The sequence below is a fragment of the Mauremys mutica genome, chromosome 2 (genome assembly GCF_020497125.1).
Source record: "Mauremys mutica isolate MM-2020 ecotype Southern chromosome 2, ASM2049712v1, whole genome shotgun sequence".
NCBI classification, from domain to species: Eukaryota; Metazoa; Chordata; order Testudines; family Geoemydidae; genus Mauremys; species Mauremys mutica.
Genome location: NC_059073.1, coordinates 265,717,819 through 265,741,398, shown reverse-complemented (window position 1 = coordinate 265,741,398; position 23,580 = coordinate 265,717,819). Strand labels below are relative to the sequence as shown.

At 41.5% G+C, this 23,580-nt stretch overlaps 1 protein-coding gene across 2 annotated transcripts in view; it reads left to right on the top strand.

Moving 5' to 3' along the window:
• Positions 1-2,451: 2,451 nt before the first annotated feature.
• Positions 2,452-23,580, top strand: part of ZNF438 (zinc finger protein 438) — a 96,899-nt gene continuing 75,770 nt past the window's right edge. Inside the window, exons 1-3 of one of the 2 annotated variants that reach the window (XM_045006921.1) lie at positions 2,452-2,466; positions 5,583-5,667; positions 6,171-6,239. The gene's annotated coding sequence lies outside the window, so the exon portion shown is untranslated. Of the gene's footprint in view, positions 2,467-3,093; positions 3,234-5,582; positions 5,668-6,170; positions 6,240-23,580 lie in introns of those variants that run through there. The other variant, XM_045006920.1, reaches the window with a different exon arrangement.

The window sequence follows — 23,580 nt, the reverse complement described above, 5'->3', positions numbered from 1 at the left end:
TTACCAGGTATTTGAAATTGCTGCTGGTACTGGTGTAATGAGGAAAGCACTACTGTGCTGGCTTCATTGCATTGATTTAATTCTCCAAATGTCCTTCCATTGCCAAACAAAAAAAGTAGGCTTTAGTATTGTACAAGTCCTGAATTCATTTTAGTCCCTGAAGGATTTTTGACTAATTTTCTAACTATTTCATGTAAATAGTATAGACTGATTTTTCATTCACAGAAACCATGACTGAAACTTAATTTTAAATAAATAAGTTCACACAGTATGACATGGAGTTCTTTATTAATTTACAAGTGACCCATGGATGATGTGCTCCCTGTAATTTTACTTTATGATAACCCTGCATTCTAAATTGTAACCAGTTAAGTCTAATTAAGATCCCTTTGGTCTGTAGAACAAGCAACAATAGAAAATAATGTTTGCATCAAGTGCCCTGGCATTCATTGTTGCTGCTTTTGGTGAATCAATAAATCATTAATTGGTTACCAAGATTTGTCTATCTTCAATTCCACCCTTCTACAACTTTGTTTTTAAGACAAATTCACTTACAAAAAACTTTATAATTAAAGTTACTGCTTCACTTTCATGACTTCTTGACCTCTTCCAAACTCAGAACCACAAACTCATAGAGAACCAAGAAGTGCTCATAAAGGACTTCTTACATGCCACCAAAAAAAAAGTCCTACAAGAACAAAATACAACTTTAACAAAAAACCCAGAAAAGTCACTGTTGAAATACTGCTTCACAGAAACTTAAAGAAACCTAAGGAGTGTGATCTACAACTTGTTATAATTATTCCTTCTACCACTTTAAGATTTAAATAATTTACTGTTCCACTGTTTTAAAAAACAAAGAGCTGTTAAATGCAGGACTGAGCTTGCATGTCATAAGAAAATCTTTTTTTCTGGATGGCATCTAATAACTGTCTTATACTAATTCATTGTTCAGTCTGGTGATAATTTACCTGTATTGATTGCAGTAATGGTCTTGATTAAACAACTCCAACTGGATTTCTATGATTTATACAAAGAACTAAAAAAAAAAAGAGTAGATTTTTTTGGAACCTTATGATAATTCTTTTGAGAATTTAAAATCCAAAGTCCTATCTATTTGGCCTGGATAGTGAAGATTAGTTAACATTCATAAAGGTAAGGATTTGCTCTGCTCTTGTGCTCCAAAATTTGCTCTCCCTGCAGTGTAGTGTGTTAGTTGATTGCCACTCATCACTACAAAATTAGTTGTATTTCAATGGTTCTGTAGTTGCAAAGCATTTTGGAATTATTGGGGAGGAAAGGTGCAAAATAAATACATTTATTAAACACTAATCGTAGGTGACATTGATGCTGCATGTTAGGTTAAGAATTTAATTTCAGTTAAACCAAAGAATACTCTGGCAGAATAGTCTAATGAAAGGGTTATGTGACAACACAAATATGACTCAATATCTTGTCATAACTTTGGTTTCAGAGATGAGTAAAAATAGCCTTCTTGATGCCAGTCACAGTGATGTTTTGGTCACCCCATGTTTATTCTGCCAAGATACAGGTACCTGTTGTATCAGCACTCAAAATAATGAATTCTGGTTCACATCATTCCCAATGGAAAGCTGAACACACAATTTTATATTTTTCCAGTAGCGAACATTACCACCCTTCTCTTCCTTTTGATGGTTGGAAATAAATGTGTTTTCACAGTACCGCCAAGCCCCCGAGCCTTCAAAAATCTTGAGTCAGACACAAAAATATTTCAAGACTGGTTTAAAAATTCTGAGATTAAAATAGAGAGGCAAGGTGGGTGAGGTAATATCTTGTATTGGACCAACTTCTGTTGGCGAGAGAAGCTTTAGAGTTATATGTAACTCTTCTTTAGGTTTGGGAAAGGTATGAAATTAAAATAATCAAACCACAAATACATAAAAATGTATTTGCCTTTTGGTTATTAAGCTTGTAGTGGAGCTTGCAAAAATTCAGCCTTAATGAAAAATTGTGCACCTCTTGCCTGGTTGTTCAGAAGGGGCTCTACTTTTCCCTCTCTCCCCCCTTCTGCCTTTCTCTTATGCATGTGCTGCCAGTAACCTATACCTCCACCTAGCCTCACATTTTTATTTTCTCTTTACTGTCCTACCCCTTTGCCCTTCCCTCCTGCACTTTTCCCACCTCCTTCTTACTCTCCACTTTCCTTGACTCCCTCAGCCCGCTGCCTACCCGCCCCACGCCCAGTAGCCCTTTCCTCGCCGCCCCTCCCTCAGCGAGGGCGACACGACACCCGCCCCGCCTTCCCGCCAACTCCGAGCAGGGCGAGAAAGGACAGGCCGCGCCTGCGCACAAAGGTACCGGAGAAGCGGGTGGCTGGTGGAGGAGGGGGAAAGACAAGAGGTGGCCGCCGCGGGGCGGGGGCGGCGTGACGTCAAGGCGCGCCGTAGCTCTGACGGCATGACGCAGGCACGCAGAGGGAGAGCTGTAAGTTCCCTTCCCCCCGCCGTTAGCGTTACGGGTCCTGGCTGGGGGGTGGGACGTGGCGGCCTCGCGCATGGGGCGGCGGGGCGGCTCCTGGGCGTGCGCGCTCGGACACCGCCCCGCCGGCCCTGGTCCCGGGGGGCGGTGCCAGGGGAAGCGGCGCCCGTGAGCGGGGGCAGAGCTCCCTGCCGTGACCGGTTACTGGGCGCCCGCCCCTCCACACACACACCCCGGCCCGAGAAGGGCCCCGCCCCGCCTCCCCCCGGGGCCCGGCGTCTCCCTGGGGTGCCCGGTTGTTTAATTCCTGACGCGCGGCTGTCGCTTGCGGAGGCAGAGTCCGCGCGGCCGCTGCCGGGGCTGAGCGGTCTCCGGCAGGTCCTGCGCCGCCCAGCCGCTCTGGCTCGCGGCGGGACGGCAGAGGGCCCTGCCCGCGTCACGTGCTGCCCTTGCTGTTCCCGCTCGTTTGGGTCGTGGCGGAACTTTCCCGCTTGCCCTCTAGGGGTTGGGTGCCGCCTCGGGCCTCGCTTCCGCCCAGCGTGGCGGCGCCGAGGAGCGGGACTTTAAAGTCTGAGAAGGCAATTTTCAAATTGTGTTTCCTCTAATGGGCAGGGTGGTTGCGCTGTGGGTGGGTAAACAGGGTTCGCCCATGGAGACAGCAGCGTGACTTTAGAAGTGGTTCCAAGCGATGCATGTGTTGTATATGGTCAGCGTGATGCTGCCCGGCAGTGACACTGAAATGCATCACATCTAGAACATGCTTGAGTTCTAGGGTATGTCTACACTTGTAACACTACAGCTGCAGCAGAGCTGTAGTGTAGCTGCTGGTGTGACGGAAGGGGTTTTTCTGGTTACTGTAGTAAATCCATTTCTCCAAGAGGCGATAGATCTGCAGAAGAATTTGTCAATAGTGCAGTTTGCACTGGGGCTTCTGTCTGCTTAACACATCTCCCAGGGGATGTGACTTTTTCACACCCTGAACAATATAGCTAGCTCTGCCGAAGTTTGAATAGGTGTAGAATAGGCCTTCATAGATTTGAGTTTCTAATGCTAAGAGTTGCTGAGTTCTTGCTATGCACACCAAAGTGCTGATGCCAGCCGTAATACAGCTATACAAAAACCTTGGTATAAGTCAGATTTTGAGTTGTGTATAATGTGCAAATGTAAAAGAAACATGCTGTGCTCCAATATACTTATAGTGCCATCAGATGCAAGTTTATACTCGACATGCAGAAAAGTCCACTATGTTAGCATTCAGTATTTAAAAATTATAGTAATTGAGATTTGTACAGTGGTGTACATTCACAAATGGTACTGAATTAAGTCTCATGTGAGAAGCAAGGATGCATTATATTTGGTGAAACTGGGGTACAGAGAGGGAATGTGCCCTGTATGAGGTTACAGAGCTAGTCTGTTGCAAGACCCAGCTCTCTGCATTATCTACTAGACCAGTGGTCTCTAACCTAGGGTGCACTCCCTAGATGGGTGTCGAGGAACATTCAGGGTGTGTGTGGCTGGGCCCGGGGCCAGCCCCCACAGGAGATGGAAAGGGAGTGCCACTTGGCTGTGCTCCACCTCAGCTCTGCCATGGCACTGGCTCCCAACTGTGGCCCTGCTCCCACCCCCAGCTGTGGCCCCAGGCTCAGCCCCCTTACTCCTGTCCACATGCCTCCTCCCGCAGTTGCAGCCCTGGTTCCTGGCAGTGAGGGACCATGGACAGGGGTAGGGGGGGTGCCACCATGAAAAGTTTGGGGACCACAGTACTAGACACAGTTCTCCCATAAAGTATAAATATTATTTGTAAGCCACCAGATGGGTGTGAGGCTTTTACAGCTTTATAAGGTTTCCTCTAAAGCCTAAGGATTTTCAGTGGTGCCATGCTATCAGAAGGGACATAGCATTCATACATGTTGCAAAGCTCGAGACCAACCAGTTTTTGAATTCACATAAAGGAGGGTATATAGTCTTTACTTCACTAAAAAATAAATGGGAGGGAATTTCAAGTATAATAGTTGCTGTGGAGGAAGGCCTGAAGATGAAAATGGAAGAATTAAAAGGGAGTGTTGAAGAGGCAGTTTTGGAGAGATTGTAGTAGTGTATTCAGTGGGAGGGGAGTTGGAATTAAACGCTTTTGAAAAGCAAACAATTTGGCTTTATTGTCTGAATGTTTTGCTTTGGTGGAAAAACTACACCAGTACCAGGCCTGAAGAAAAATTCTATACAACATCTTTTCTTGGAAGACTTTTATCTCTTATGTCAGTCATTTTGCTTCCCCCCCAGCTACTATCTTGCTCTCATTGTTAATGTTAACTGAATGTTTTCCATATAATACATCAATTTACATTAACCACCTAGCCTTTAAATACTGTGGCACTATGGAGTTATAGAATAATTGTGTGCAATGTCAGATTTTAAATTGGACCATGCTTGTCTCAGTATTTCCTTTTCAAACTCAAACACAGCTATACCTCATTGAGTGCTAGTCCTGTGTGAAGTTGAGCGTTCAGCCCTTTATTTGTATTCAGAATGAAATTTTACATTTCCTCTCAAAGCAGAAGTGTATTTTTTTTCCTACTGTGGTAACTTATTTTCTTCTGACTTAAAAAAACCCCAAAAGCCTTTTGGCTGACATCAAACATGGACATTTTTGGCCAGGAAAGAATTTTTCTGGAAGTTACGACTGAGAGGAAATGAGTTATGATGACAGTTATACAACTGGTATCATTAAGTTTGCAAGATAATACGTATGCTGCTGTACTAAAATGTGCATTTATATTTTTACATAGCATTATAGTTTTATTAAGACTTTTCTTGGGTGGGGATGACTTATGAGGTTGGAAAAAATGGTATTGCTGTATGACTGCAATTCAGATGTTAACTCTTCTCTGTGCTTGTCAGAATAATGGAATTTGAGGTACTTGATATATTACATAATGTAAAAATATTTTTTTCCAAACCTGTATGAAGAAAAATGTTGGTTTCTTGAGCAGCCTTTATATTTATTGTAGTTTTGTTAAGGACATGAACACTGGCCAATTAAGCAAATAGGGTATACTTCTGACTTTATTTTCATTTAACGTTTTAAAAATACAGTTGACTGTTTTTTTTTTTAAAACATACAGGCGTTATGATTATGCTACATTAAACTCGAACATTCTTTATATGCACCCTGAGCTGTTTCATGGATTTTTGTGTGCCATTAAAGAGGTAATGTGTCATTTATGGAAATATTTTAATGTTTTAAACATGTAGGTCAAAACCCTTAGTTTTGTTTGTTCTTTGCTGGCAGGTGGGTGTAATGTCAGATCATGTGTATGTGACCATCTTGCGAGAATGCCATGTTAATTTGAAAAGTTTTTAGCTGGAAACATTATTGAAGCTATAGAATTAGAAATTAGGTATTGTTTTTAAAATGAAAAAACTTGTGATGCTTTAGATTTTAACTTTTTAGCAATATTAATTCAAAGTACTTATTACTGTAATTTTGCTAGAAGGCTTAAAGTACATTAAAAGTAGTTTTAGACTAAAAATCAATTATATCTGTTAGTACCATTAAGGAAAACAAATTTTAATGGGATTCTACTTTAGCAGTATTTACTACTTTCTAAAATACATGTCACAGTACCTTTGTACAATGCCCAGGAATTATTTTGTGCCTTTGTGAATAAACAGTAGACCAGAATACTTCAATATTCTATATTTTACTAAAGGTAATAGCTGGGATATTTTTGACATGGATGGAATGTTTTATTGGCCGTAACACAGCAGGATGAATAAAGGTAAGTACCTCAAAGTAAAAAAAAAAAAAAAAAAAAATCAGTATTGTTTCAAAACATTTTAATTTGCTAATTCTTAGGCCTGGTCTGATACTTAGGCCTGGTCTACACTTAAAATCTAGGACAGTGTAGCTGTAGCGTTCAGGGGTATGAAAAATCCATACTTCTGAGCACTGTAGCTGTGCTCACCTAACCCCTGGTATAGATGTGCTTCCACTGACCCAGCTGCTTTTCCTCAGGAAGTTGATGTTCCTACAATGATGAACAAATCCCTTCTGTCACTGTAGGTCGTATCTACACTACAGGATTATACCAGCAGAGCTGTGGCATGGTAGCAATGCCATTATTGTCCCCATAGCATACACATGGCCTTCCTGTGAAAGACTGCAGATTTCATAGACTTTTTTTAAACTTAGAGAACATATAGCGTTTCCTTGAATCATAGAATATTAGGGTTGGAAGAGACCTCAGGAGGTCATCTAGTCCAATCCCCTGCTCAAAGCAGTACCAACACCAACTAAATCATCCCAGCCATGGCTTTGTCAAGCTGGGCCTTAAAAACCTCTAAGGATGGAGATTCCACCACCTCCCTAAGTAACCCATTCCAATGCTGCTTCACCCTCCTAGTGAAATAGTGTTTCCTAATATCCATCCTAGACCTCCCCCACTGCAACTTGAGACCACTGCTTCTTGTTCTGTCATCTGCCACCACTGAGAACAGTCTAGCTCCATCCTCTTTGGAACCCCCTTCAGGTAGTTGAAGGCTGCTATCAAATCCCCCCTCACTCTTTTCGTCTGCAGACTAAATAACCCCACTTCCCTCAGCCTCTCCCTGTAAGTCATGTGCTCCTCGTAAGTCATGTCTTTGAAAGATTCACTGTGCATATATTTGATCCATAAATTTTTTTATTCAAATACACAGGTGTTTTGTTTTTTTGTTTTTTGTCTTTTTTTGGTGTCTAGCTTTTTAGTGATCTTGGATATAGTAGGTAATAAGAAAAACTTTCCTCCAGTCCACACTGTGAGGTCCTTGTATTCAGGAGTGAGGGTAGCCCCTATCCTTCCAAAGTTCCCACCAGACCCTGCTTTAAGTTTCTTATAATATCCTCCTTCAGTTTGTATCAATGAGTGGTTCTCTAAGCAAAACAAACAAAAGAAAGGCACTTCTCCCTTTCCCTTATGAGAGAGGGTAATTCAAGTGACAGAAAAGAAAGGTGAGGGTAGTCTGTCTCTTAGCCAGTCTTTCAGGAGATGTTTCAGTGGGTCTGTTGCCTTTAATTAAGGCCTACCTCCAGCCTCTACTCTTGAGACATTCTTTTTTGCAACTGGTCCATGCAGCTCCAAGGGCAGTGAACCTGATCTCCATCTGAGGTCAGCAGTCTCTGAAGTATAGCAGTCCTCTCCCTGTGGCAGGTTTTCCCTTTTTAAACTCTCTGCCCCCTGCATTCAGGCAAAGCAGGCCTTACAGGTGTGCCTGGTTGGTGTTGGATGAGCTCAGAAGAGTTTGTTAGTCCCCTTACCACCGGAGCAAGGTGGTGCCCCTTCACAAGAAGTCCATTCAAAAATGTTTATGGTTCAGCAGCAGTGAAAAGATTAGCATTGGTGTTTATTCTTGCCTGCACTCATGTTGGGCTTGTGCTGTTGCATGCCAGAACTAAATGCTGCATTATTGATTTTTTTTAAAATGCTGAATAAGGGACCACTGTATGTGTTGGTTTTTTTGTTACTTTATTATTATTATTTATTATTTATTTATTATTTTTAACATTTTAATGAGACATAATTAAAATATTCCCCTATAATGGAGACCCAAACACAAATGTATTGTGTTAATACGTGAGAACCACAGCATGAAACATATTAGTATACTTTCATTACCTAGGCTGAGTGAAGTGAAAACCTTTCCCAACAGAATAAAAGATACAAATCACACTTAAAAATAATTTTTATTTTGTAATGGTTCCTTTTAAATTTTGAAATTAAATACAGATGTCATTATTTCATGTTTTCCTCTCTGCCTTCCTTCTCTGTGTGGTCAGTATTACGTGGGTCGTTAGTGCTAATTTAATATATCGTGTTGGAGAATTGTACCTGGTTCTTTGCAGCTCTGCTATTGTAGTCTGGTCAAATCTTTCTGAAAAGCAAGATAGTTTAGCCTCAGCTATTTTGTTGCTCTCATAGATTCTAAGGCTAGAACGGACCATTGTGATAATCTAGTACAGGGGTAGGCAACCTATGGCACGCGTACCAAAGGCGGCATGCGAGCTGATTTTCAGTGGCACTCACACTGCCTGGGGCCTGGCCACTGGTCTGGGGGGCTCTGCATTTTAATTTAATTTAAAATGTTTAAGAAGCTTCATTTAAAAAAAACTTATTTACTTTACATACAATAATAGTTTTAGTTGTATATTATAGACTTATAAAAGAGACCTTCTAAAAACGTTAAAATGTATTACTGGCACATGAAACCTTAAATTAGAATGAATAAATGAAGACTCGGCACCCCATTTCTGAAAGGTTGCCAACCCCTGATCTAGTATGATGTCCTAGCACAGGCCATAGAAATTCTCCAGAACAATTCCTAGATCAATATCTTTTAGAAAAATGTCCAATCTTGACTTAAAAATTGTCGGTCATGGAAAATCCACCATGATCCCTGGTAAATCATTCCAATGGTTAATTAATGTCACCATTAAAAATTATGATTTATTTCTAGTCTGGATTTGTCTAGATTTAGCTTCCAGCCATGGGATTGTGTTATACTTTTCTCTGTTAGATTGAAGTGCCCATTATTAAATATTTGTTCCCCAGGTGTAGGTACTTATAGACTAATCAAGTCACCCCTGAACTTCTGTTTGTTAAGCTAAAGCGACTCAAGGAGTTCAATTTGTCACTATAAGGCATGTTTTCTAATCCTTTAAATCATTCTTATGGCCCTTCTCTGAACCCTCTCCAATTTATCAACACCCTTCTTGAATTGTGGACACCAGAACTGGACACAGTATTCCAGCAGTGGTTGTATCAGTACCAGGTAACAGAGGTAGAATAACTACACCTACTCAAGATTCCCTGTTTATGCCTCCCATGATCGTATTCGCTCTTTCGACCACATGTCACACTGGGACCTCATGTTCAGCTGATTATCCACAAAGATCCCGAAATTTGTTTTTAGAGTCAGTGCTTCCCAGGATAGAGTCCACCATCCTGCAAGTGTGACCTACCTTCTTGTTCCCAGATGTACACCTTTACATTATCCATATTATAAGTATATCATATGATGTCAGCTATAAGTGCATCTGTGATTTATGTTAATACAATTGTGCCATGCCTCAGGGTACAATCTGGACTATTGGACCGTTGTGCCCCCTTAACTCTCCAGTCTGGTATGTACTATGCTCTGTTTTGCTGTGTGCGCTCCCACTCTGCCCAACCTCTAGCATTCAGATAACTACCAGAGTGCTATGCCCAGCCACTCTTGAATTACATCTAGGGTGACACCTGCATATCATTAGTCTCAGCCTTGCACCCCAGAAATGTACAGTCTTTTACTGTTCAGTTACTTGCTAAGCAACACAAGTTCATAAGTCCACCATTTTATCAAAGAAAATTAATATGCACCAGCCTTTGTTAACCTGAGAAGAGATTCCACAAGCCCTTCAACCAAAACCACACAGGTTTAGATAAAACATCAAAATAAGTTTATTAATGAAAGACAGATTATAAATGGTATAAGCATAAAAAGTCAGAATTGGTTGCAAAAAGAAATAAAAAATGATAAACACAGTCAAATTCCTAAACTTTACCAAGCAAAGTCAAATCTGAAACAATAAGGTTTCTCTTACCCAAAAGCCTGCAGCCATCTATGCTAACTGGAACAAACTTTCTAGTTAGGACCACTCCCCCAGTTCCATGGTGTTTCTGTCTTTCAAATGATCATGTTGCCTTCAGTATAGGTGGGAGAGGAAAGGTGGTCTGATAATGTCACTGTCCCTTATTTTATACTCTCCTCCAGATGCTGGAATTATCCTTGTTTTGTCATGAGGTTAGGCATCTCCCATTGCCTAGGTGCACAGCACTCAGTCCTTTGTATGAATTGCAAATTCTTGCTTGTACTTTCTTTATACATGAGACTTGACATGTAAGGCTTGTGTTTACAGTTCCTTTGTTATTTCTAAGGACCTGTTCTGTGGCCTTTTCCCAGACTCTCAACTTGTTTCAGTAACAAATACATATTAAAATCTTATAACTTCATATACAGCAATGATACATACATTTCAACAGAACAGTAATGTTCAACAGATGATGACTTTTCCAATATCTCACAAGGCATACTTTGTATAAAATGTATCATAACCATATATAACTGGTAAATATGGGAGTCCAGGGTGTTATTTTGAGGTACTCGGTGTCACAGCAGTATTTTGGGTGTTCTGAGTTCTCTCCTATAAGTGGCTTCAACTGAGTCAACATTATAAGGGTTTGGGTTTTTTTTTTAATAACTGATGTCATGGATACTTTTAGCATAGTTAAACCTTGTAGGAGGATATAATCACATATTGGGGAGAAACATGATGAAAATCTTGCTAATAAATATTAAAAGTATAATCAAATTACACTAAAACACTAACTATAGAACAATTAACCCGTGGTGCAAACGACTTATGTTCTTATTAAACAAAGATACAAAACTATGCAAATATTTAATTGAGAGATCATCTCATGTTTGCTTACTCTGTCTTTTAAACACTTTAGGAGAGAACTTTATTTCATCGCTTAAATTGTAAAGTGCCCTTGGATCATTGGTTACCATCTGAAATCACTTATTATAAGGACACTATACCAAGATGCTTTCTTGGAGGGATGCTAGCTAATCTATGAAAATGACAACATTTGTATTCAACTGTCAGCGTACTTTAACCACTGCAGTAATGTAAAGGAAAATAGTAATAAGTAGGTTGATACATGATTCAGGGCTGCACCCTGTTGTGGTTTCTTCATTTCTGGTTGTGGCTCATGATGTGAGACACTTGTAATTTTCCTGGGAAACAATCTTTGCACTAGCATCTGGAAAGAGTTGAATTACTGATCTGTGGAATTATGTAAAAAACAAACAGAATGGTTTCTGCAATATTTTGAGTTGTCACTAATTTTAAACCATTGTACGATGCATGGCACTGCAATTACAAGAAATGCAATGATTCTTCAATTGAATTGTTCAGAATGTATTATGGTATATATTTTAATGATTTCATTGCATAGCAGCTTCACCTTGATTTGGTATATCGTCTAGTCCATTAACACTATTTTTATTCTGCAACAAATCTACAATTTCATTTTATAATTGAGGACTGTTTAAAAAGTTCAGAACCATCTGTTTTTCAAGAACAATGTTGGCTTTTGAAAAAAATTAACAATGTAACAACTTATTGCCTGGAAGCATATATGTGCTGAGACATACTGGCAGTTTTTAAATCAACACTGGATGTTTTAAAAAAAATGTGCTCTACAAATTATATTGGGGAAGTTCTGTGTTATACAGGAGGTCAGACTAAATGATCATAGTGGTTCCTTCTGGTCTTGGAATTTATCCTTTGTCCTTCACTTTTCTGGCAGCACCTTCAACAGCACTCCCTTCTCTACCCAAGCCATTTGTGTGTATGTAGAGGTGATAATGCCCAGGGGCACTCATTAAAGTTTCAATCCCCTACAACCACAAACATCAGAGGAGAAAGGGAGGTGGAGGAGACCAAGGTATTCTTGTGGCTGACTTGGATACTTGACAAGGAGTAGCAGACATAAATGAGGTAGGAAGGCAGCTGGCAAGGTATATTTGGTTCAAGAAGATTTAAGAGTTGCAGAGGAAGTTAACCAAGTCTGGGAGACTTAGCAGGATCCATGAGTGAAGTCATGGTGGGCACGTCTTCACTACCACCTTTGGTCAATGAAAGTTACATCAGTGTACAGCTGCTGAAGTTTGTATATAGCTTATTCAGGTGCATGCTTGGCTGTTTGCTGTTCGGAATCAGTGCCTGCAGCAGAGTAACCTAATGTGTGCAACTGGCCTGTAGTAGGCTGCATGATTGGCTTAAAGCCAGCAGCAACAGTTTGGTAGCTGCTCAAAGCATTTGCCCAGGGCTGTGATGGCTTCTGTGCCTGCTTTTTCCTGTCTTGTTCCAGCCCTGCACCTGTCTTGGCCACAGCCATGCCACTGCCTTGCCTTGTTCTGGTTCTGACCCTCAGCTCAGATTCCTGGCCTCTGACTCTGACCGTTGGCTCTGGCATCTGGGCTGTGACTCTGGTTCAGATTCGGATTCTCACCCACCTTGTCTCATATCATGGGACCAGCATGGTTATAACACTGCAAACAGTAATCTAAATAACCATTTACTGGCACAGTAAGACATGGTAGGCATTTCTTTAACAATGCAAAAATAAGTTTACTACCCAATTGATCCAGATTGTTCAGACATGGCCACATCTTTCTCCTTCTCAAAGTCATTGCCTTCTGAGGAGTGTTTGTCCTAATGTTTCATTTTGACAGCCAGGCCTTGCAGCTCTGTGCTATATGGTTTACCTTGAAGATGTGTTCCTTTTTTATCCAGAGGTACAGGAATTTTTTTAAAACATTCTCAAATAGGGTCTTTTTGACGATCTGCAGGCATGGCAGTTTTTTCCTCCAGTTCCAAGGTGTTGAAATCAACACCAGAGCCATCCCTTCTTCCCACAGTGTCCTGCTTTGAGACCAGTATTGCTCCTTTCCGGTTGAACATCATGCTCTCTCTCTTGTTACATAACAACCCCACTCTACCCCCAGAAAAATAAAAGAACTAATAACAATCCAGGACTTCTGCTCATGTAACTCACATGCCTTTTGCACTGCAGAATTTTATTTGTTTAGAGACGGAGGCATTTGAGAAATTAACAGATTTCTGTTTGTTTATATCTCTGTGTGCACATGCAAGGAGGGAGAGCTAGGCCATTTCCTTGAAGTGCCCAGAACCATCCAGAAACAAAGGCTGGTAGTTACTGGGCAAATCAGTGTTTTTCCATGAGCTGGAGTGTTTCTATGGTGGGTGGAGTCATAAATATTCATAATTTGAAAACTGAGTCAATCAGAGCCCAAATAGGGAGAAGCTATAAAACAGGAGTATGAGACCACCCAGGTGCGCTCAGTGGATGATCCTACTGAGATACATGCATAAGCGGCAGGTTTGTATAATTTTTGGTGGTGTCCAGAACAGGTGTAATCCCCTCCCCGCCTTGTAAGCAGGGCCGGTGCAACCATTTAGGCGACCTAGGCAGTCACCTAGGGCACTAGGATTTGTGGGGCGGCATTTTCTTCGGCAGCGACCGCAGCGGCCGGATCTTCAGCCACCCCGGTCGCCACCGGCATTTAGGCGGAGGGAGCTGGGGCAGGGGGGCCGCCTGCAGCAAGTAAGGGGGCGCCGCAAGCCTGGGAGTTGGGAGAAGTGAAGCAGCAACGGTGTGCTCGGGGTGGAGGTGGAGCAGGGGTGAGCTGGGATGGGGGATGCCTCAGGGCGGAGGGTGAGGGGTGGGGAGCTGCCGGAGGGTGGGAGCTGCCATTGGGGGGGGAGGGGCGCCTCAGGGCGGGGGCTTGGGGACGAGGGAGTGCGCAAGGTGGAAGTTTCGCCTAGGGCGTGAAACATCCTTGCACCGGCCCTGCTTTTAAGCCGATATATATTTTATTAAATAGTGTAAAAATGGACTGGAAACCGTAAGCATTTAAGTTTCTCTTTATTGCACAGTATCACTATCATAAGAAAAAAATATTTAAGAATATCAACATTATTAATTTTTTTGAATACGGAAACGACCATATACTCCTTGATCAATAACTCTCAAAAGCAAATATTTTCTAAAATTAAAACAAATATCGCCCCTTCTTTTGCGATGTTCTTCAGGAGGCAGCAAACACTTTTCGTCGTTGTTTGGTTCTTGAAATGAAGTCATCCAGGGGACTTGCAATGTCCAATTCAGAGGTAGAGTTCTTATGAACATGCAGAAATGCCAAGTGATTTAGATGTTCGTGGCCCATTGTCGTTTGCAAATAATTTTTCAGTCGACGCAAGCAACTGAATGATTGCTTAGCAGTGCAGGTTGTAGTCGGAATTGTATAGAATAATTTCAGGAGAATTGTAACTTCTGACAACATGTCACTCAAGCCTTCGTTTTGTTTTAGAAATTGCTTCACTTCACTCACTGAATTAAGCTGGCAATTTCTCAATCTGCAAATATCACTCAACATTTCTAAATGAAGAAATAGTTTCTTTGTGTTAATGTCACTATGGAAAGCTTCACTTATTGGGACAATGTCCTGTTTCGAGCCATTTGCTGCCTCAGTTATAAGCTTCTCCAATTTTACTGCGAATGTAAAGCTTTCTGTTGAAAACCTCTGTTCAGTGGCAACTTTGCAAGCATCAATGATCTCAACATATATTTGATGAAAATACTCTTTGGGGTCACTGAAGGTGTGAGGAAGGCTTCCATGGTAGAGCCATCTCGGCGGCTTGTGTTTTCTCGGGAGTGTAGGATCATCTAAATAAAGATTTCTTGCCCTCTCTACTGTTGTTTCCCAGAAATGACTGTACGATGAGTCAGTACGCATCCCACTCAACATCTCTTGCAGCAGGCCAACTTTCTTCAGAACGCTTGTCAATGACATGTTTGGGCTGTGAATTTTTGCATTAGCTTCTTCTACAGAACCCATGGCTTCACAAGAACTGTTACTGTAAAGTACGTTGAAAAAGATTGAAGTTGCTTCAAGAATCCACTACATTTTAAGCCAAATTCATTGGAAGAGTAACTAAGTTCACCTAGGCATTTCATCATGGCCTTGTAGTTGTGGAGCAGTGATTTAATGCTACTGATCCTTAGTGTCCATCTTGTTGTGCATAATGGTCATAAAGAATGTTCCCCTTCACTCTGAAACTTTCTGAATGCTGTCATACGTTTTGGTGACTCCCTGAAGGCATTGATGAGATCTTTCACCATTGAAAACATATGACGTTCTTGAATATTATGCAGGGCATCCTGCGTGGCAAGGTTAAGGGAATGTGCAGCACAGTGCACAAATTCTGCTCTCAGCTCTCGATCCTCCACTCTGTCTTGGACCCCAGTAAATTTGCTGGGCACATTGCTGGCTTCATCGTAACACTGCCCCCGGCAATCATCACACCTGAGAAGTGTATCTTCCACAATTTTGAAAAGAGACGCAGCATCCATTGCGTCAGTTTGGTAAAACCAATAAACTCCTCATAAATCTCCCAGTCTTCACTAGAAAAGAACCTTAAAGAAAAACGTACTTGCTCTTTCCTTGCCAAATCGGTAGTCTCATTCATTACAGTGGCATAAAACTTAGAGGCCTTTATCTTTTGCACAGTTTTTCTTAGCACCATCATTGCCATCATTTTGATTATTTTGTTAATAACTGCATGTGACAGCCACTTGTATTTTGTGTGATTAAGCCACTGTCTCACTTCTTCAGAATCTGTACTGCGTAGCAACAAGAGCTGCCTCAAATTTGAATCACTCTCATTATGTCCACATAATGCTATTCCTTGTTGAGCTAGGTACTGAACACTGGTAAAAATGTTGTGCAGTGCAATCCTAGCTGATTGTGATTGTTTTCTGCAACTGGCTAACATTAGTGCAGAAACATTTACCTGTGATTGCAGAGCAGCATACTTTATTACTGCTTCCTTGTGACAGGAGGATTTTTCGTTTGATGTAAAACCACGCAATGCGCGTCTCAAATCTTGAAATACATACGAAATAAATGTTGGTTTGGCCTTTGTAGAAAATGTTAAGATCTTCTTTTCAGAACACTTTTTGCAGACTGAACAAAAATATCTGTTTAATTTGCTATTGTACTCCAACCACTTAAATCTTGATAGCCAAGATTGCTGAGAATTCTTTTTTTCTTATCTTGTAGATTTGCCTCATCTTACTTTTGTATAACTTCAGTTTGAAAGCTGGGTGTCGAACTCAGGCCATCACTTGATGAATTACCCTTTTTTTTCCTTTTCTCTGGGTAACTTTTTATTAAGAATTTATCCATTGTTGATTATTAGTAGTCCTACAAATCAAGAATTTGTTGCTGGGATAAAATGAAGCTACAGTGTGTCAGCACCACAAGATTACAAGTGTCAATTAAAAGTGGAAAGCCAGAAGCAGCACTCGCCTGCTTCGATATATTATATTTTGTTGTACCTGTTGTGACGAAGTGGGAATGTTCTTAATGTTTTCTCTGAATACTGTGTGGGTGTCTCAGTTTTCCCTGCAAGGTGCCAACTGAAGGTGTTGGAGAACAAAGAGATCAGTTAGCCGCCTTGTCCGGAAAAGAGACAAAGGCCGGAGGAGGGGCTGAAGGGAGTGTCAGTTTGGAGGTGGCTGGGGAAACGGGGAGAGGCCCAGAACTTGGGTCTGGGCTCCCCACCCCCCAAAATGGACCTGACTGAGGGGTCTTGTTTTCTGTACCTACAAGCTTTTAGACTGTGTTTGTATCATCTAATAAAACTTCTGTTTTACCAACTAGCTGAGAGTCACGTCTGACTGTGAAGTTGGGGTGCAGGACCCTCTGGCTTCCCCAGGAGCCCCGCCTTTGTGGACTCACTGCGGGAAGTGCACGGTGTGGAAGGCCATGCTGAATGCTCCGAGGTCAGACCCAGGAAGGTGTAAGCTGCTTGCCGTGGAGACAGTATGCTCAGAGAGAGGAGGCATGCTCTCCCAGAGTCCTGACTGGCTTCATATGGATTGGTTCCAGAGCATCCCAGCATCCCCTTCCACACTGTGCACTTCCCGGGAGTCTGCACAGGCACTGACACTTCCTCCAGCCCCTCCTCTGGCCTTTGTCTCTTTTTCAGGCATTCAGAGGCCACCTGATCTTTGTTCTCCAACACCTTCAGTTGGCACCTTGCAGGAGAGTGGCCCAGGCCATCAGTTGCCAGGAGACAGGGTGTCAGCCATTCTCTGTGCAGACAGCATCACACTGGCCCTCTAGGGCTCTACAATCACACCCCCTTATCCCACCATCTAGATCCTTAAGAAATGCATAGGGGAAACTGAGGCACCCACACAGTATTCAGAGAAAACATTAAGAACATTCCCACTTCGAACACCTGTATACAACCGCTTATATACTTTAAAGGGTGTAAAATAATCACGTATTGTGCTAAACACGCTCATACCCCAAACTGACCACCAAATTTAAGTTGAATGTTTTTCCCCTCAGGTGAGGGCTCTGGGGTGGGGCTGGGGATGAGGGGTTCACAGTTGAGGAGAGGGCTCAGAGCTGGGGTTCGGGGTTGGGGTGCTGGGGGCGCAGGCTCTGGGGTGGGGTAGGAGTGGGGATGAGGAGCTTGGGGTGCAGACAGGCTGCCCCAGGGCTAGTGCCAGAGAGGACTCCCCTGCACCCTCACCCTCTCCCCGCTGGCAGCAGCAAGCTCTGGGGGAGGGACCCCTCCTTTCCCCCGCTTCCCCTCAGCATACTCACTCTGCGCCACTGCACATGCCTCTAGGGCCCCTCGCCTCCCCTATGGTGGGTACTGGGGCAGGGGTTGCCATCACGTATGGCCTCCCCTACCACTGCCCCTCACCATAGCCTCACTGGGGGTGGGGGATGGGGCTGCCTATTGTCCAGCATGGGACAGGAGTGGGGGCTGCGGGGTGGTGGGGGGGGAGGGCAGGTTGTCACAAAATTCACCCAAGCTCTAGCTGCTCAGGTCTAGGAATCCCCCTTCCCCATCTCCCCTGTGGTGGGTGGGTGCTGGGAGGGAGAGGACTGACATCACATGTGGCTTCCTTCCTCCCCTGCTTCAGTCTGCTGCCCCTCACTGTAGCCTCACTGGGGTTGGGGGGTGGGGCTGCCCCTTGCCCAGCGTTGGGCAGGAGTGGGGGCTGTGGAGGAGTGGATCACAGGGTCAAACACTCTCAGAAGCCCCAGAAGCTGCTCAGGTGAGTGAGGTCCACTCCAGATGTCTCCTGGCCGGAAGCCGCCTTCGTATCTCTTCCAGGTGAGTGTCGGAGGAGGGGAGGGGATGGGACAGGGGAGGGCTGCAAAGCATGTGTGTGTGCCTCCCCCTCCTGAGGTACTGCAGCAGCCAGCTGCCTCAGCCTGCCAGCTCTGCTCTTGTGCTATGGCCCTTAGGCAGCAGCAGCTGGCAAGGGAGAGGCACGTGCCGCTTTCTTTCAGGCAGGGAAGCTCCGGGGCGGGGGCCGGGGCCCGCTCCAGGCAGAGCTGAGGGAGAGACCCAGCTCCAAACATTGGTGGAGCAGGGCCCCCAGCCCTGAATATTCCAGGAACTTGGGCACCACGGGCCCATGTAACTCGCCGCCCATGGATACTTGATGGTGTTTCCTGGAGTTAGAGGCCAGGTCCCAATACCTGTGGTGACTTTGCTAGTCTTTTGCACAAAAATCTTCAATTTTTATCCCACCTGGTCATTCAGTCATGTGTCAAACATCTTCCTGCGGGCATCAGTCTGGAATGCTGTTCAATAACCATGTCTTAGGCAAGTTTAGATGTGAGTTTCCCATATATAAAAAATGGGGGGTGTAATTTGATGTGCATATCCCACTCTGTCACTGATTGTACAGAACATTAGTAAAATCACTTGAAACAGCTAAACAGTGACTAAACTGTAATTTTAACTCTTTCAGAGGCAAGATGTTTTTTATGTTTGGGATTAATCACCAGGGTAGTCTATCACTACAGCAGACAGGCGTCAGCCAATAATTTACACATTTTTCCCTATGGTTTGCAGGTAGCAGATAAAGGTTTCTGCAGTCTCTCCAATATCTACTTTATCATCACTTTGTAAATGGCAAATTATTGGCAAAGTTTATGAATCTTCTGTTTTCATAGATAGTGATGATCATAAGGGAAAACAACTATGTTAATTATTTTAGTCACAGTTCCTTAGTGTGGTTGTGAGACACAAGATTGCCTATTGTTTGTTCAGGGGAGAAGAACAATTGCATTTTTCTTTGTGGGAAAAGTTAATGCCAGAAAACTGGGGATTTTTTAAAATCAATTTAAAAGTCAGAGATCATGTGCGGAAACTTTGAAATTCTCACGTTCCTAAGTGATCATCTCTCTTGCCTATCCTCTTGGAATACATTGTGTGGTAACGTAGTAACTGTAAAAATGTTATTTCTTTGCATGTATCTCATTAATAATTTGTAATGATATCCCATTTATATTGACACTGTATAATAATCTAAAATGTAGTACAAATACAGTGATAGTTTCTACTCATCTGTGTATTAAGATGGTAAAAAAAATCACTTTTCTGAGCCCTGTTTGAACTGTTGTCAATTGTAATTGGCTGTGTTCCTGTAAAATATTCTAAATTTACCTAATTTTCCACTTAATAACGTGAAGGCACAGATACTCATGCATAATTTGAAGGCTCATCTTGATCCCTGTAAATAACCTTTATAAAAGTTTTAGCCAGTGCTTAAGATTTTTAGCATATGAGATATAGTTGAAAGTTGTCAGCCATGCTTCAATGAAGTATTAAAGCCCATTCCATTCAAAGAAATGGAACAAAGTATTATAGTAGTCATTTTTTGTATTTTCTTGTATCTGTGATTCTTTCATGCTGCGCAGCATTTGAGTGTATAATCATCTGCTTCTATTTTTATTCAAAGTTAATAGGGCAGAGGAAGGAAAAGAGCCCAGCACTGAATGTTTTGCATATGAATAGAGTAAAGTTAGGGTAAGAATCAAGCAAAGGGTAAGGTCACATCTTCAGGCAGCTTGCTATGTCAGCAGCTTTAGTCTTTTGTGTAATATGTAATTGTATATGTTTTAAATATGTTTTAAATATATTTTATTTGCCACATAGCCTGTGCTTGCTTGTTTGGAATTATGATTTATTGTGGTTGTTATGGCTTATTATGCCAAGAATTAGTTCACATGTATGATTCAGTCTGATGGTTTTAAAGGCTACTTGGTGCTCCCACCACGTGCATCAAATCTTATGTTTTTAAAAATCCTAAATTTGTTTAATTTTCAATAAAGTACCCTTATTTCCAATTTTAATGACTTTATAAGGTTCTTGTAAAAATTTGCTCCATACGCCAAACTGGAATAGTACTTCTTGAATTTGAAGCAAATTTCAATCTCCCCCCGCCCCCCCCCAAAATCTGCTTAACGGTTTTAAGTTAGAAACATATTAATGTTTTGAGCCCTTTTGCATTTCTGTAATTCAAGCATGGCTTCCTTTAAAAAAACAAAAAACAACAACAAAAACAGAAAGATTTTGTTCTGCATTAGTCCATAAAATGGGATTAAGCTTTTGGGTACCCCCCCCCCAAAATTAAACAAATTTCATAAACACAGTTCACTGCACATGAACATCAGTATTTTTGACCAATAACTGCCGAACCCTACTAGAGTGAGATTAGCGGGTTGAAGATTGCACATTCTTCATTAAGGAATGGATTCAATTTTTAAAAAATCGTCATCTTTGCCACCTAAGTCTGTCCCTACAAGGCCACAAATGTGCTGGAAAATGAAGCTTTCTGGTAAAGCTTTGTATGCCCTCCAGAATTTGGAAGTCAGAAAGTTTTTATGCGCAGTCTGCGTGAATCCAGCAATAAGAAATTGTGACATTCACATGTAATAGATTATCACTGATACAGTTAAATTATCCTGGAAATGTTTCTTGTTTTATAGCCAGGCTAGAGTCTGTGATGAAGTCAAAATAAAGCATGTTCTAGTTATGACTAAGACATTTTAGAGCATTAAATCTCTTTTCATTGGTATTTAATGCTATGCAATTTCCCGAAGTAGGCATTTGCAAAAGCTGGGTAGACCAGTTTTATTCTGAGCACTTCATGTGGTGCTTTCGTGCCTCTTTATTAGGCATTGACAATGTGCTTTACACTTAATAAGCACACGGACGCATTCCCTACCCCAAGGCATTTGCAATCTGATTGATCGTATGAGAAGGTATAAATCTGCTGTCTAATATGAGGTAATCTAATGAAGACTGAAAAAAACTGCAATCATTGGAAGAAACTGTTAGTAAACTTAAATCTTTATTGCCATCTTCTGGCATTGTAACATGGCAGTGGCTTTGATTTAATCTATAGACATTCTTTGTTGTTTGTTTTTCAGTGCTCTGGGATGTATGGGCAGAGGATGAAAATCCTAGTTTGTCCTCTGAAAACAGGAATGGTAAAAGTAATCTTTCCGCACAAGAGTGGTGAAAATGGGCAGTGTTGTTTCTCCCCTTTTGCAATATTCAGTCAACTGTAGAGAGTTTGCCTCTGATTTTGTAGCATTTGTCATTGAGTGGTTGATGGGGTGGAGGAAGAGAGAGAGCATGAAATATTGCCCAAGGAAAGGGTATGTCTTTAGTACTTCTAGGTTTGGAAATAATCTCACCGAAGAGATACATTTTATTGACCAACTTTTGAGAAGGGGAAAAATGCCTTAGTCTAGAAATCTGCTGCGAACTCACGTCTCACAAACTATTTACTATGGAAGTGCTTGACTGTGCATACTTTTTCATCCTGTTTCATGAAACTCTTCATTTCAGAAAACAGAAATAAATTTATTTAAAAAAAACCCCAAACACTGTTTAACTGTGTGTAGAACTGTACAAGGGGCTTTAATTAGAAATAATGGGATGAATCAAAGTAGAGAAAATTTAGCAAGTAACAAGAAAAGCTTCCTGACGTAATCTCTTAGACTGTGGAGTAGACAGTCATTACTTGGGTCATTTCAAACCAGATTGTATAGAGTGCTAGGGAACATTATTGTTGGCAACTGTCCTGCCATATCAGAGTAATGGAATGGAATGGACCAGGTAACCGAGAAGGTCTTTCCATCTCTGATTTCTGTTATATGAAGAGTAATAAGCTCAGACAATACAATACAAAGCTTTAAAAATGTGTATTCATATGTTCATCACTCATTGTTAAAGACCTTTCACTCAAAATATATAATTATTAGATAATAATTTGACATTAAACAGTAGAAAGACCATCCCCAATATGTTAAAGCAGTAATAAGGATACTTATGGTAAAGATTAATAGGGTTTTTTGTTTGTTTGTTTGTTTTTAAAGGTCAGTATTACTTGATGCTGGATGCCCAAATGCACATCCTTGGAGAGAGTTTCAGTGGGGAAATGTTTTTAGGCTTTCTTTGGCAACTTCCCTTACTCTGTTCAGGCATCTCATGTCAAGATACCTGTTTTTATTCAGTCTTTGGTGGTTACCCGGTATATTTTACAAAGCTGTTGAGTATTGCGGTGTGGGGAAAAGCTTTTAACGTAAAGGCAAACTCCTCCCTTGAAGTACTGATCAGAATGCTGGAAAGTTGGCATTCCAGAAAGGGTTGCTTCATGGATTTATACATTAAAAACGAAATGATCTATATGTTTGAAAATTTAGCAGCTTTTAAATAAAGTAGTGTAATTTAAACCCTGTTTTAAAATGATATCTTAAGGTAAGTCATATTTGGGGCTGACATTTCTTTACATTCTTTTCTGTATTCAAAGACCATCTACCGTAGTTTTCTTTCTTGATATAAAACAAAACCCTCCCTAATTCTTTTTCTAAATATTAAAAAAAACAATATCAGCACTCCAGAACTGATTAACAAACCTTCATTAACAAATCAGTATATGTGAGTCATGGTAGAGGGAATAAAATAGTAAAGAACGAATTTTCATTTCAAAGCTTCTAAGGAGTTACAGTAAGCTGTATATATTTTTTAAGTACTGTTGACTAACTTAGGGATCTTATGGATAGTGCTCTGCACTACCAGATGAGAGACCATGGTTCATTAGTCCTATGATTCTATGATCCTGAGCTAGCAGAGATGTACAGGAAGGAGTACTTGACTTCTGAGATTGGCTATATTAGGGAAATTTAGGAAGAATTGCCTGTAGTGTGCCACTAATTTAGTTGTACTGACAACAACCCTAGTGGCTCCTAGCTTCCAGTGTTTTTTCAATCACATCAATTAAACCCATTGAGCCATTGAAAAGGTTGGAACCTTATGCACAGTAAGGCTCCCACTGGCACAACTAAGCTGGTGGTAACAGCATCAGAGGGAATATTTTTTTTTTTTTTTTTTAAGAGTTCCTTAATATAGACAAAGGCCTAAGAAGAGAAGAGTATCTTGCATAGATTCATAGCTACCCCTTTGAACCAGGAACAGTGTTGAAGTGTTGTGAATGAAGTCCCATTTAGTCCTTGATCAGTGAAAACTTGTTGCAGAGTAAGGTTTTATCTATATGGGGAAATTGACTGTAATAGCAATTGCAGAATAAGCTACTTTGGAATAGCTCCTCAGGTCGACACTGT